Source organism: Chamaea fasciata, unplaced genomic scaffold, assembly GCF_029207755.1.
Source record: "Chamaea fasciata isolate MVZ Bird 193981 ecotype frontalis unplaced genomic scaffold, bChaFas1.0.hap1 SCAF_4, whole genome shotgun sequence".
NCBI classification, from domain to species: domain Eukaryota; kingdom Metazoa; phylum Chordata; class Aves; order Passeriformes; family Sylviidae; genus Chamaea; species Chamaea fasciata.
This window is the reverse complement of record NW_027094089.1, coordinates 28,274,196-28,290,271: the sequence shown is the minus strand read 5'-3', so window position 1 is coordinate 28,290,271 and position 16,076 is coordinate 28,274,196.

Genomic DNA, 16,076 nt, shown 5'->3' with positions numbered 1-16,076 from the left:
TGGATACTGCATTTCCTGCAGTGTAATGGAGACATTTGGAGAGAATACTAACCCCACGATAAATTTCATCTCATAAATCCAATTTTTAATAGAAGTACTGGATCCAGCTGGTTGGCAGAGGCAATTCATGTAAGCAATTTTTGAATCAAATGCAATCAGAACACACTGACAGTATTCATAAATGTCAAGTGAGGGTTCACAGGATCAAACCCACTAGGCTATAATGCACTTTCACAACCAGATCCTTATGAGCCCTTAATTCTGAATGCAAGATTATCAGCTTCAGACTTGCATCTCACCCTTCTATGTGGCCTTAACAAGTACTTTAAAACACTTTAGCACAAAAGGAAAAAAGTTTTTCTTGACTTGTGGATAACACAAAGTTTGAAACCACCTTACCTTTAAAACTGTGGTCTCAGCATTGCTTTCAATTATGCCTCACACAAGATTGGAATGGAGCTGTTCTGTACAGTGAAAAGGTTATACAAGAGCACCCTCTGGATAAAGCAAAAAGTGAAATAATTTCCTCCTCTTCATTTGTGCAGGTTATTTTGGCAAAATCATTGTATTGCTTTGAATTGGCTTGTTTCACAGAATTGTTTTGTTTTTCCTGAGGACGGAGTTTCAGTGTGTGTACGTGTGTTGAGGGGCAGGAGGGAGAAGAGGAAAGGTGCTTTGCTTTTCATGCTCACTGCACACAGAGACATGATAGCCATTGTACAGAGTTTAACAGAAAATAGTCTGGGTGTGGTGCTATACACAGAGAACAAAGTGGATAAACCTACCCCCACGTGGGGAAGTTTCCCAGCCTTACTTCTCTCAAATACTGATGTCTTTGAAGGCTTCTAGCTGCCATAATTGGCAACATCCACAATAGCATATTAAATACAGACACAGAATAATAATTGTTTAGTTGTTTGCATGCACCATACCCTACTTTTGACCCTCACACACTCACATCCTCACAGACACCCAGACACAGTTCAAGGGTTAGCAAGGACCACAAATGGTTCCCACCAAGTTGCAGGGACAAAACTGCTCTTTTAAGGAAAGAAAATTCAATTATGACAAGCTGGGCCATGCTTCTTACTTCTGGGATGGAGAAAGTCTTCCAAGATATTTTAGCTAATTATTGACATTTAAGGGAATAAAGTAACATAGTCTATTGATAAAGTACTAATCTACCAGCTAAGAGATACGGGTTCATAACTCTGCTGTACAAAGAACTACTGAGTTCTCAAAGGTGTTTGTGATTAATCATTTCAGGCAAAATTATGGTATTTATTTACATCTGTGTATCTCTATATAGTGAACCATGGAAAGCAAAGTTATTTCAATAGTGATTTAATATGCCAGTGAGCAGAAACTTTAAAAAGTGTAATGCACAAAAATCCTGTGGTCATGGAGACCATAATACTTCAAAAGGCAGAAGAAGTGTGCAGTGAGAAGATTGTTCTTTAACCTTCTTTCCCATCTCCTCATGTCCTAATCTGATTATGTCTCTATTCCTTTGAGAATTTGTAAAACACAGACTTGGGAGGATGCAGAGCATGCAGACAATGCAGCATGAAATGCATAAAACACTGATCTTGTTTAAATACATATCTTGCCAGGTATTTAAAGGTTTTAATGATCGCATTGACTGAAATATCAGAAAAATCAGTGTGAAAAAATGCCTTACAATTTTAGAGGAGAAAAGAAACAAAAATGACTGGTTATGTTTTTAACATTTTTTTATATGTTATAACGTGCCTTAATTAAAATGAGAAAGTAAGGACTTGTTTCCCTGGCATGTGTGTTAAACTCTGGAAAGTAAAGAGCTTAAACTAAGCTCATCTGGATTACTTACAAAACTGCTTCATCGTCTTTATGTATCTCTGTCTTTGACAGCTAAGCATGACATAGACATTGAACAACACAGGACTAGCACTTCACTGTAGTTAGCATAATTGCCATAGGTGCAGTCACCAGATACCAACACACATTCCTTACTTAGGGATGCTGTGTGATTAAAACAAAATAATATAGAAATAGACTGAAAAAAAAGAAAAAAGAATTTGAAAGAAGGTTGTCTGTTGAGAACTGAGATTTGTATTTGAAAGTTATTATCAAGTATCATATCCAGTAACTGTATCTCTGTAGGCCCATAATGGAGATGTACATAGTGGGAGTGCAGGACTTCAGAGCCACTGTTTCTAAGGGCAGATAAGGCTGATTCTGAGCTAGGCAGTAGTGGAAATGTAGCAATTGTGGTTACCAGGTATTATTCTGAAGTCTCAGGTAGAGTTTGCTGTCATTCTGTTCTCATGTTTTTATTTTCTGGGTCCTCAATTATCCTTTCTTAGTTTAGCGATGATGCCTCAGAGAGGACTCCATGTGCAACAGCAGTAACAACAGAATATGGTGACTGCAGTCTTGTTAATGACTTTTAAACAATACAGAAATCAGAATTCTCTCAAATGCTGGAAATGTATCCTAAGTACCTCCAATACCATTTTTAAGTATTGTCTATAATAACCAAATATAGTTTCAAGGGCTTTTTTCCCTGTTTTAGATTTCTTTGACATAATAAATCATGATAGACCTGTTTTATATAATATACAAAATACTACATGAGATGTTACATCAGAATTTTTTATCTGCCTTGTTTTACTTATACACAGTCTTCACATACAGGATCTACCTTTCTGTCTCAATATGCCCTTCATTAAAATGCCTGGCTAACATAGAGATGTAGGACACATCCAGATTTGTCTTTCTCTGGACTGACATTCCAAAGCATCTATTATTTCACTTTCCAATATCTCTGACATTTGCTCCTGGGTATAACAATCTCACTACATTTTTTGGCCTTCAGTGAATCTATCTCTTTCTAGTGAAAAATATCCTGCTGATTCCTGTTTCCTGGTAGTCTGAATAAAATAATGATTTTTTTTGTTGTTGTTGTTTAAAAGTTACAGAGGTGATGTAATTTTTAGGGTGGAGGGTATGTAAGAGGTTGCTTTTTATAGCATACAACAGAGAGGATAATACATTTGACTGCAGATGCTGTAAATATAGGACTTAAAACTGCAAGTCACAGGTTTTCTTTGCTTACTTTTATTTGGCAAAAGTCTGTCTAACACAGACAGATCTTCTGGTCCAGCCCACAAATTTTCCTTTAAATACTGTCATACTGTAGCATTTTTTTCCTGTACTGCCATTCATGCACAGACACAATCACAGAAACATGAGGACTCGTTGTGTGGCGAATAGACACATTACAGCTCACTTGCTGTGGATAATTTGGATGAAATTTCTTGCTTGACAGTGAGTCACTTACACAGGCAGGTTGCTTACCAAGAAGAAATTATATGTTCTTATTTTTCTCTGGATAAACACACCTGCTGGTTCACAAATCAAAGTAAACCAGTTTAATCACAGTAATGCCAGAAGAAATCTCTGTAACAGTTTAGATCTCCACTGCCACAGGTATATGAGCACATGTGACGGTAACATGAATATTTTCAAAGGCCTTCACACTGCCTGTCATGTTTGCTCTCACAAAATTCTGAAGAGGTATTATGGTCCCTCAGAATAACTCAAAAATGTGTGTGCTTGTCTTTTGCTTGACTATCACAGTACGTGTACTTACTGCATGCTGCTAAAACTTCCTCATACAAAAATAATTCACAACTGAAATGCCTCTTTCTGGTCAAGGTTTCCTCATCCTGAATGCATGCTTAGTCTCTCCACTCCACATTCATAAATAGTTTGAGAGACTTCAAGCATCTGAGGTCATTGTGCTTCACACAATTGTTCTGTGTGGTGCTCTGTGAAGGAGATTACATGAGGGCAAGATGGAATTCCTGGATACCATATTTCTCACTATTGAAGGGCTATCTCCTTGAATAAAAAAAGCAATAAGGCTATCTGAAGTGACCTTGGCAATTGTTCATGTAATTTATGACATTGTACAGCTAGATTTGAGTTCAAATCAAGCAGTCCTACAAAACCATAGAGATCACTTTCAAGTCTGATAATGTCTCTGAAATAGGAAAAAATTGCTAGATGAAGAATACATTTTCTGAAATATAGTTTTATGCATCAAACAATGTATTTGATTAGTATCTTCCTGCAATTTAACCCTGTGTGTTATAGCTCTGCATTGTCATCTGTTGCTGAGCTGTTGATCCCTGTGAGTATATTAAAATTAAATGTATGTAATGGAAGAATGTTGCTGCTCAGTATGGGTAATTCTTAGTAAGTAAAGCCAAAAAGTAATGTAAAGAATCTCATTATGGCTAAATGAATATTACTAATGCAGCTACTTGCTGGTAGATAATGGATAAATTATTAAACACCTTATTATAATAATAACAATAATAATCACCAATAATGAATAACAAAAACAACAATAATAATCATCATCAACTTTTAAAATTTCTTTTCATGCCTTTTAGCATGAAAAGAAAAGAAGACGACAAAAAGAAGAAGATGAAAAGAAGACAAAAAGAAGAAGATGAAAACATAAAATGGGGTGCAAGGAAAAACTTCTGTTTCCCTCTTTTAAAAATCTTTTGATGACATTCCTTAGTGAGAGAAGTAGGAGATCTTCAAGCTTCCAGGCCATTAGATTTTGGAAAGTAAGGTGGTGGATAGTGGAGGAAAACTATAAAAGCTGTGGAGAGGGAAAGCTGTCACAGACACTGTACTTCATCCTGCACTTCAAAGAATTCTGTGGGAATAAGTGTGTGTTGCGGCTGCCACTGGAAGATTTTCAATTCAGCCTCTGCTTTGTGAACCCCCCAAAACTCTAAACACTCAAAGCTGGAGCACATCACACTTCTGCAGGCAGAAGAGTCTGCGATTTGGACATAAGTTAGTTTTAAATATGACCTTACTCTGTATTTACATTGCAGTCAAGAGTGTGTCCACTTTGAGACCAAAATACATTAATATAGACCAACAAATGCATAAAAGATGAAATTCTTTCTTCCCCCAAAATGAAGTTTTCTTAAGGAATTGTGCAGCTTCCTAGTGCCATGGTATCACAGGTCTGGCAGGCACCTCTTAGTCATTCTCAGTAGACAAGGTCCTCACCCAGGCCCAAACCAATAAATCTTCATTGAATGTGGAAGCTGTAATTTGCACTATCCTATTTATGTTTGTACCCACAAGATATCATAGGGTTTGTTATGAAACTTGGCTTCCAGCACTTGGTGTCTTACTGACAATGGATTATAGTTTGGATGGAGCCTCAAGAGATTTCTGCATTTCTATCCACACTTAGAAAAAACAAAAGAGAAAGAATACATGGCAACAGGTGTTTTTGTACATGAGGAGTATATTTGTGCAGAGCTAAACTTTGTAACAAAGACTTTTGTCAAATATATTTACAGGGAATTTTATTATATCCATAAAGGATACAGGATTTTTTCCTGTGAATTAGTCTTGTATTTCTGTTGTAAATATTCACTATTTTAAACATACATTTTATGTTTAACACCCAACTTAGGCTGCATGCTCTTCCAAGAAACAGGACACACTTTCTTCTGGTCCTCATCCCATCAAGTTCATGACAATGGAGTCAGAAAAACCCTCTAACCTGTTATCTCAGCTACCATACCTTTTCCATGACCCTAAATTACAACTAAGAAATATTTTTTTTCAGCAGCTTTCATATATAAAAATTTAAAAACCTATTAATTTATTATAAATGTATTTCAAAGTGTGACATTTTTGCTTTATTAGAAAGACTACAATGTCAACAAACACCATTTAAAATTTGAATTTTCTTTAATTGTATTTTGAAGCTATTGCTTTTATAATATAAAATGTAATTTTTTAAAAGGTGAAATTGTCAAAATATATTACTTAAACTGACTAGAAACTGTCATTTTTCTTTATTTATTTAGGCAGTTCAGGGTGAAGTTCAAACATTGGTAACTTTTGTAAAATAAGATTCTTTAGCTAAAGAATTTGCCAAGAGCATTGTGTTTGACAAGTGCTTGAAACTTTACTGATTTCAGGCTGCAGTTAAGAGGAAAGAGGTACAACAATACTCCTTTTTTTAAATTAAGTTCTACTTCTTTATGGCTAGCAATGTATAAAAACATTGTGTGGATTTGCTGTGTTTCATTACATGACAGCTAGCTGTAGTGCTTCAGTAATGCATCTGCATGAGACAAGCAAATCCTGGGTTAATGAGATCTCCCATGGATGTGTGGTCTGCAGTCCAGCATCCACAGGAAGTGTAAGGAAACCTGAATGCATTGTAATTTCATCTATTTCTATGCTTTAAATAAAATATTTCCATAGTCTGTATTTTTGCATCCTTCTAAGCCAAACAAAAAGCAGAAGGAAGTGCCTCAAAAAAACCTCTGTGGACCCAAGCACAGCCAACATATATGGGAAAGAACACAAAATACAAAGCCCAAAAACGTACCAAGCACTAAGCTTGAAGAGCTTTCAATAACCAGTACAAACACCGACATTTAAAATACAATAAAGCATTCACTGGAGTCGACATCAGCAGGGATTTCATACAAATTACCAGCAAACTGATCCAGGGCTAAGTACCAACTACTAGTGATGCTTGTAAATCCAGACTCCAGTTTACAAACTAAAGAGGTACTTACATAGTTCAGAAAGGTCACGGTTTGCAGTCTATTTTGAAATTCAGTTACAACCAATGTACCTCCCTGTTGTTTTTGGATTTCTGCCCGAGGAAGTGGGGGAGGAGTTTAACATGGTCAGAAACCCCTAAAACCTTCCCATCTACTAAAGAAAGTCTATTGTGTAAGACCTTCATTTTAGCTAAGAGCTTCTATTGTTAAACATTTTTCTAGGTTTTCCAGTTTTCAACAACTATTCTCTTTTCCCTCTCCTTTGAAGAAAGATAACATCCTGTCCAACCTCAAGCAGGGAACCCCCCCTCTATGTGTGCGTGCAATTGAGCATGAATGCTCATATGAGAATGATATTCTCAATCCTTGGCAAACACTGATGTGGATTTTTAAGCAACCATAATTGAATTTGAATTGAACTCTTTGGCTCAGGTATTGGTATTATCCAGGACTTTATCCTGCACCCTTTTGGCAGAGGAGAAAACAGAGTAAAACACAGCACATGTTAGTTAGAAGGAGGATAGAAATAAGTGAAGTTTTATGTACATATAAAAATCATATCTGCAATCACAGAACCAGACCAATTTTCTCTTGCAGTAGGCTCAAGAGGAAAGAAGCCCTTCGAATAATAAATCTACCTTTTTCCAAGAGACACTGATTTCCTGTCTGTTTCTTTCTCTGTTTTTTTTTCTGATTTTTCTTCCCTCCTGTCATAGGTGATGCACCTTCTGAGGAAAATACTAAAAGCTGGTCTTGCCATAGAATAATTGTCTTGATGGTAGATATCTTGCTGATACTTTATCAGATGTCAGTGTTTCAAATGTCCAGAGGCTGGAAGAATTCTGACAGTGTTTTGATTATCCTGAGTTTAATGAAAGTCAGTTGGGGATTTTCATGGTAGAGGATTCAAAACTATTCTGTTACCATCAGGTTTTACAGCCCTCTGCTGCATGGAAGTAGTCATAGTGGTGATTAGACAAGCCATATAAATTCATTTAGAATATTTCTGAGTAATGAGGAATCACATAGAGTTTTAATCCCTGCTTTCTGAGGACTCCTATGACAATTAGAGCTTACCTCCTCTTTGTTACTCAATAATAAACACACTATCATAAATTGTTAATCACAAGGGCTAATGCACCATTACATTTACTCGACAATTAGAGAAATTTTGAAAATGAAGGCTCAGATTTAACCTATATATTATGAGGAACCTAGCAGAAATATATGTCTTATGTTTGTATCAGTCCTATGCTATTTACAGGCAGTAAAAATGGGTTCCAAGCCCAGAAAGGGTTTTGGTTAGGTAGAATATTTGCCCACATAATCTCTAATTTTAGATTGGATGGGTTTCAGCCAATGTCCTTTTCCCTTGAAGATTAAATTTCTACCATATGATGAAGTGAAATTTGCTTTATAATGTCATTTCTGCCATGTCAGAATACATTACAGTAGTCTACACCTCTCTGCAGTGTAGGCAGCCTGAATACACATGGAAATAGTGTGTAGAAATATGAGCAGCCCTGAGGAGATTAGCTGGCTTTCTCCAGCAAGAGTGAGATTTATGTCTCTCTGCATCATGCAAGGCAACTTTGCCCAGGTAACAGTGCTTATCAGTCACATATACAATACTAGCATGGTCTCAGGGCTGGGATTTTTTTGTTGGTTTTTAATGTGCATCAGGGAATATAATTAGATGTGAGGACACTCAGCTATCTGGATTATTAGGGACTCAAGGGAGAGACATGAAAGAATCAGACATATAGAAAAACACAATGCACAAGTAATGAAATATAATTAGGAATAATTAGCAGTTTATGTCAGAAAATGAAAAACAACTTTTCCTGACAGAAAAAGTTAAAGTTCAGCTCTTAAACCTCACAACGCATAAAATAATCCATATTTTTCTTACCTAATATTACTTTGAGAACAGAATAAGGCAAATTAAATACAAAAAATACATCATTGCAACCATACACAATTTACAGATCTTTCAACCAATAAAACATGCATTTAGACATTGTGGGAAAAAAATATATTCTCCTTATTTGTTTTGAATTACTGGCATGTTATTTACCTCCTCTTCAGTCTGATAGGTCCTGCCATTGCCTATTCAACCTTACTGAAACTGTCCAATGATCCACCTATGGCCTGTCATATTTCATATTTCATTTCTTTCTGCCTTTTGTTGCATATGCACATAATACAGAGAAAAGAAACACTTTTCTCTGTTTGCAGTAGAATTTATAAATTTGGGCTCAGAATTGTTCTAAGGCAGACAAGCACTTCCTCCCACTCTCCAGTACAGGTAAAGAAGAGTGACCTTGCATCAATACTGCTGTATTTTCCTGTGATAGTGAGCAACACAGTTCCTGTGATAGTGAACAGCCACTGAACTCCAAAACTGAATGAGTAAAACAAGACAAAATATAACCACAAAATCTGAGATAGTAAAACAAAGGCAAAGTTTGTAAAACCTCTGGAGAATAGGATCAGGATTTTAATACAGTATTGAAAAAAAATGAAAAGTAATTCCTTAACCTTAAAATATGAAATTTTCCAAGACAATAACAAAATAGTATCAATAAAAAGAAGCAGTCAATAAATGACTACAAAATGTAAAGACCCGAATAGTCAGAGATGCCACACAAAAGTATCTGGAAATGCAGTGATCACAAACGTAGGACAAGTCAATTTTATGCTAAGGGTATGGGTAAGGGTAGTTGAAAGGCTTGAATTTATTCTAGGGTGCATACAAGCCAAGAAAGGCAACTATTTCAGTGCTGATGGAGTCTTTGCTTCAGGGGAGATTTCTGTGAGTAGTCCAGGTTTCGTATGTACAAACTACCGTACAGGAAAATACAACAGTATTGATGCAAGGTCACTCTTCTTTACCTGTACTGGAGAGTGGGAGAAAGTGCTTGCCTGCCTTAGAACAATTCTGAGCCCAAATTTATAAATTCTACTGCAAACAGAGAAAAGTGTTTCTTTTCTCTGTATTATGTGCATATGCAACAAAAGGCAGAAAGAAATGAAATATGAAATATGACAGGCCATAAGTGGATCACTGGACAGTTTCAGTAAGGTTGAATAGGCAATGGCAGGACCTATCAGACTGAAGAGGAGGTAAATAACATACCAGTAAATGGAGAGTAAGGCTGGTAAAAATCACTAGGAAAGGAGAGAAGAATATTAAGCAGAGGAGGGCGGTAGAGAAAGTGGGTGCTTTTAAGTCTTTAGTCACGGCTGTCCTACTCGTCAGGAGGAGCAGTAAGCAGTGAGGTGTGACAAATCAACCACATGGCCACTTCCTCTGCTGGAAAGGAAAAGGATGAAAAAATGCCAGCCTCTTCCAGAGGAAGCTGTATATGATTCTGTACACACAATGAATATTCCCAAAGGAGAGTTTGACTAGGGTGCTGGCTGAATATGTTCCCCCTGCAAACTCTCAACTTTTTAAATATCTGTTAAGTCACCAGCATATTCTCTTTGTGTCTTATCCCACGGGCCACTTCACATTTTCAACAGCAGAAGCACTCATAACCGCCTTTATTTAGCACTCATTTAGGAATACCTCTGAGGGAGAACCTTGTTTTTCCTATTTAACTTTTCCCTCTCTGCACTTGTGGACAGCCCAGGACAGACCATTAATATTACATTTGGGTCACACACACATGTCCTGAGCTCCCCCCTGCTGCTAGCTGCTTAATGTTAATGATTGTAGGATGAATGACTCCAGAGACTGTCACAGTTAAGCAGATATAAAGTAAATTAATCTGACAGGTGACTGGCTGTCCTTCCTGTAGCTTGCCAGCTCAGGCAGAGAGGGAACTGCCAGTTCCAGCTAAAGGGAGCATGTGGCTGGGCGTGGAGGAGGGGGGATTCACATGCCCCAGCTGTCCCTGGTCTCATTCCCAGCCGTGCATCTGGGTGACTTCAGTGGGGCATAGGTGCAGGTCAGAGACCTGGTCCTCACCTTAAAGTGTAACAGAATTGCTGAAAGCAAGATATTTGGATGAAGGTTTTGTTACTTATCGTATGGATTTTTTTCCTTTCCTGCCTTTCTCAGCAGTTATGTTGCGTGTTCTATTCTGCTTTGGGGGAAGTGGATAGTGTTCATGTTATTTGAGGGGCTTTGTAAGAAAAAAAAAAAAAAAAAAAAAAAAAAAAACAAAACACTTTGGTTTCATCTTTTATTCAGGAGGGAAATGATTTAATTAATGCTATACTAATTCTTACAAATTGCTTCATTATCCATAATACTCTATTTGCTATATAATATTCTAATTTAATTTTGCATGTGGGTTTGTTTTGAGTTTCTTTTTTTTTTAACATGGAAGACTTATATTCAAAGGAGCATAGAAAAAATTGCACCAGACATCTCTTTTTACATACACAGTGGCAAACCCAGTAGTACAATCTGCAGGGTCTAGGGAGCTTCCTTTATGTTCTGCTGAAAAATAAGGAAGCAAAGTAAAGGGTTTTTCAGGAGCATTTTATGTACAAAACATGCTCAAAGTCAAGTACCTTAAAATGGAGCCTGTTGTAAGGTTTGAGTTTTCAAGGCATCAGTCTCCTGGATCACTGTAACTTGTATCAAATAAGCTAATTGTAATTGCAGCTCTGCCTCCTGGGGGAAGGCATTTGCACTGGAAGAGCTAGCCTTACAACAGAGGGGCTGACTGTAATTCTGTTCTTGATGTGACAGCAGGCATGACAATTTAAACTAGAGAGAATACCGACAGAATTACTTCAGGAAAATACACTTTTTATTGAAGCTAAAATATATTAAAGAGACCTGCTAGTTAGGTGGGAGGTTTCAGCTTTCTTTTTCTTCAATGAGGCAGTCATTATCCTGTGAGATCACAACCAGCCTTGAATGTAAGGATTCTTGTCCTTGCTGAGCTAAATCAAGCAATCTGCTCTGCACCAAATTGCCCTCACCCCAAACAAATGCCATAATAACTCCAAACTCTTGGTGTGGATTTAACTGCTATATGGTGCTGACATAGGTTCCCTGGGTTAAAGATCCTGGTGACTATTTGCTCCTTACTTTCACCACTTGGTTCCAGTGAAAAATGTAACCTTTCCCACTGCCTCTTTTATCTCATACATGTACTGAAAAAACTATCAAAATCTGTACATCTCCATTTTCACATAACCTAAGGAGACAGCACTTCTTTTTACTGTGGAACAAAATAACAAGGAAAGGCAGCTGCAGAAGGGTGTGCTCCACATCTGACTTTCTTTCATGATGTCCCGTTTTTGACTGGGATAGAGTTTATTTTCTTTCTAGTAGCTGTGTTTCAGCTTTAGGATAAGAATAATGTTGGTAACACACTGATCTTTTCATTGCTGCTGAGCAGCACTTACCCTAAGTCAAGGACTTCTCAGCCTCTCAAGATGCCCTGGCAGAGAGGAGGCCAGAGGGTACAAGAGGCTGAGATGGGACACAGGCAGGACAGCTAACCCCAGCAGGCCAAAGGCATATTCCATACCACAGGGAGTCATATTCAACATATTAACCAGGAAGAAAGTTTGTCAGGAGGGCCATTGCTCAGGAAATGGTGGGTATCCAGCAGTTGGTGGTGAGCAATTGTTTTCATCTCCATTCACTGCTTTACCTGTTTTTTCATTTTTCTTTCATTGCAATTTATTTTTATTATTACTATTATTCTTGTTATTGTTATTATTACATTATATTTCAATTCATAAACTCTTCTTATCTCAACCAACAAGTTTTCTTTTACCCTTTCAATCCTCTCCCCTATCCCAACGAAGGGGAAGGGAGGTGGTCTGTGAGGCTGAGCTGCTGGCTGGGGTTGAACCTTAACACATGCAAAGTCAGCAAGCTACACGCCTCTAAACTCACTGCTGGGGCCAGGGAAAGCAGTCATTTATCATATATCCTGTACTTTTTCTTGTGCAAAATCAGAAGACTTCAGTGACTAGAAAGTGAGGTTGAAAGCTCCTACAAGTACTCAAAAAGAAAAGCATGAGAAAGGGACTGACCACGAAAAACGCCAGGTGCCCATCAAGCTGCTCCATCACTCATTCTCCTCAACTGGACAGGGGAGAAAACATAACTAAAGTCTTGTAAGTTACAGATAAGGGAACTCATTTCAATTACCAGCATGGGCAAAACAAGCTCAGTTCAGGGAAATTACTTTCACCTATTATCATTCAAATCAGAGCAGAATAATGAGAAAAAAAAAATTTAAAGCACCTTTTCCCCCACCCCTCCCTTCTTCCAGAGCTCAACTTCACTCCCACATTCTGCCCCAGTGGTACAGGGGGACAGAGAATGGATTCTGCAGTCAGTTTATTACACAGTCAGGTCATCCCACATTGTCGATCATTTTTACTGAGCTGCTGCTCTTTTCTCCTCCATGCAAGTACTCCTCACCCTCTTCCATTACTCAGGTGTGGAGTCCCTCCTACAGGAAACAATGCTACACAAGCTTCTCCAAAATGAGTCCTTCTCATGGGCTCCAGTTCATCAGGAACTGCTCCAGCACGGGTCCCCTGTGGTGTCACAGGTCCTGCACCTGCATGGGCTTCTCTCCCCCTGGACACACAGTTCCTGCCAGGGCCCCACTCCAGCAGGTTTTCCAGAGGGTCTCAACCTCCTTCAGGCATCCACCTGCTGTGGTATGGGGCTCTCCATGGGCTGTAGGGGGGTTTCTTCTCCACCACAGATCTGTATGGGCTCAGGAGCACAGCTGTCTCACTGTGGTCCTTCCCGCAGCCTGCAGGGGAACCTCAGCTGACAAGCATGGAGCACTTCCTCCCCCTCCTCCTTCCCTGGCTTTGATTTCTGCATAGCTGTTTCTTTCACTCTTCTCTCACAGCTGTGGTTGTACAACAGGTTTTTTTGTCCTTTAAAATACACTGCCCCAGAGGCGTTGCCACCAGTGCTTATGGACTTGGCTTACTGACTTATTTGGCTTAAGAATAATTTTGACCTGGTACTCTTCTGAAATATGAATTGTGGCACAAAAAAATAAAAATATGTGATGTGAGCTGATTCAGTACATTTCTTTGGATTCTTCAAATTTGGTTTCCTGCTGCAGAGAAAAGATCAATAATGCTAAACAGCAGATATGATGCAAAGGATTTGATGTTACTGCTTTGTAGTAGTAATTTAAAGCCAGTCAAAAAAAAAAAAAAAAAAAAAAAAAAAAGAAAAAAAGCTGGATTCCATTCACGTTTGCTGAATCTGTGAAACTGAAAATGTTGGCAGAGATGGTGTTTCCCTGGATTCTGCAGGAATCCTTTTTGGATTTCTGCAAGGTCATCTGTCCCTGAACCCATCAAGGAGGTTATGTGGGATCTGCACTGCCAGGAAGGAATGGATCTGGAGCATTCCCAGTCAGTTACTGACCCTGCAGTCAGCAGTTTCAGCGCTTACATTTGCAGCTCTGTTGAATGGATCTGCTGAATCTCCTGGATGAGAACCACTGGAATTTCAACATGCCAGGCAGAGAAGCAGACAGTTTTGTGTTCCATCATTGGGCTGACTGCCTGGCAAGACTTCTGAGGAATTTGGGCTGTCATGGATATTTGGTGAGTCTGGGCTGTTCAGCATTTGCACAGAAGGCAGGCCTTTGTTAATGCTTTGGAACAGGTGTACCAGTCTAATGTTTGACCTTCAAAAAGAGTGAAAGGGTTAGAAAAAAATTTTCAGTGAAGCTGGTTTCAAAATCAACTTCTGAATATCCATGCAATGGAATTTACTTGCCCAGACTAGTTCTTACAGCTATTCACCACAGTATTTCCAGGTGCAGAGAGGCTCACACTTCAATCTCTTGCTAACATAAATGCCTTGCTGTTCCAAGGAAAGGCTCATTTGTACAAAGAGGAACTGGCAGACATAAATCCAGTGTGACTTAGAACAGGACTTTCTGTATATTAAAACAGGACTTTCTGTATATGACCAGATAAACCTAAAAACTAGGTAATGGGAGAAAGAAGTTAATGGTTTTCTGTGAAATATATTATAAACTTTTAATTAAGGACTAATGATACTTTATCACTTACTTGAGAAACTTTGGAACGCTGTTATATATGGGATGAAACACTCAACACTTAGAAGTCAGGAAGCTGATTAGAAAATTTATCTTTTAGCCATCTTACTCTTTGGTTGTTAAATGAAACACTTGCAGCTATGCATACTAACAGCAGGAGGATTTCCCATCTGTGGTGTAGTTGCTTTTGTCAGTTTGTTCCAACACAAAAAGGTGCTGCTGTTTCACAGCAAATTTGTTTGGGGAGGTTCCTGGCACACCAACTGCTAAGCACTGATGTCCTGCCAAAGAAACAGAAAGAATTGCCTCTTTACTCTGCAATAAACTCAATAGGATTGTGCACCTGTAAAGGAAAGGAAGAGGGGAAGTAGGGGAAAACCTACAACAAATTATTTGCTACCAAACTTGTTTTGCTATAAGGTAAAATCAGCTCCATTTTCTTTCTAGATTTTTGATAAATTAAAAAAAGACTTCCCCCTAAAATTCAGTTAATTCATCCTCTTTGTCTTTGTTAGCTCTACTTAGGTTTGTTTAATCCTATAATACTATTTTAAATAGAAGGGTTTGAATGCTCTCTGTCTACTTTTCAAGCTGGAATCATGAACTAGAGCTTGAAACCCAGTAATGAAATTTAATGGTAATTTTTTTTTCTCCAAAGTGATTTTTAGTAATTTGAATGCTTGCTTAAATACCTGTTAGAGTCTAAAGATAAGCTAATGAGGCCAGTAGGTTTGACTTCTCTGGATTTCAGATAAGAAATTACCTTGCAAGAAATCTCAGTCTTGAACCCTTAGCTCTCGCAAATATTTAGCTATTCAAATATCAAAGTCTCGATAAGCAATATTCTCCTTATATACTTATATTCTACTTAAATACTATATAATATGCAGGTTTAGAAATTTAGTTAGGTCTACCAGCGATGTCAGTACTTTCATTCCTGCTACCTTCTTACAACTGTTCTGTCCAACAGCAGGTGTTATATGAGAAATGAAGGAGAAAGTTCTGAGACTAGATTTTGGAGGTACATGTTCTGCAGGGAGAGAGAAGCTCTCAACACAATTATCCAAACTGTTCTTCAATTATGTTTATTTGAAAATAAGAAAATTTGCTTAAGGGAAACCTATAATTTTGGGTTGTTTGTGCAGTGACATGCTGGTACTTTGTGCTCAGCTCCTGCTGTCCCTCTCCATAACTGATTGTGATATTTTCTTGCAAGTGGTGAGGGTTTGATATTACTAAAGAAGTAAGACCAGCTGCAGAAATAACATGAGAGACCTAACTAGCTGGAAGTTCTTGCTTATGTAGTGGTGTTAATAACAGGGTGTTTCTGGTTATGGAATTTGGAGGAGGTGGGAAATTGCAAGCATTTGGTGAAATCTTGAAGCCATTGCTATGCTTCCAAGTTCAGTTTGATCCTCTGCTGGAGAGAGTTCAAACCCAC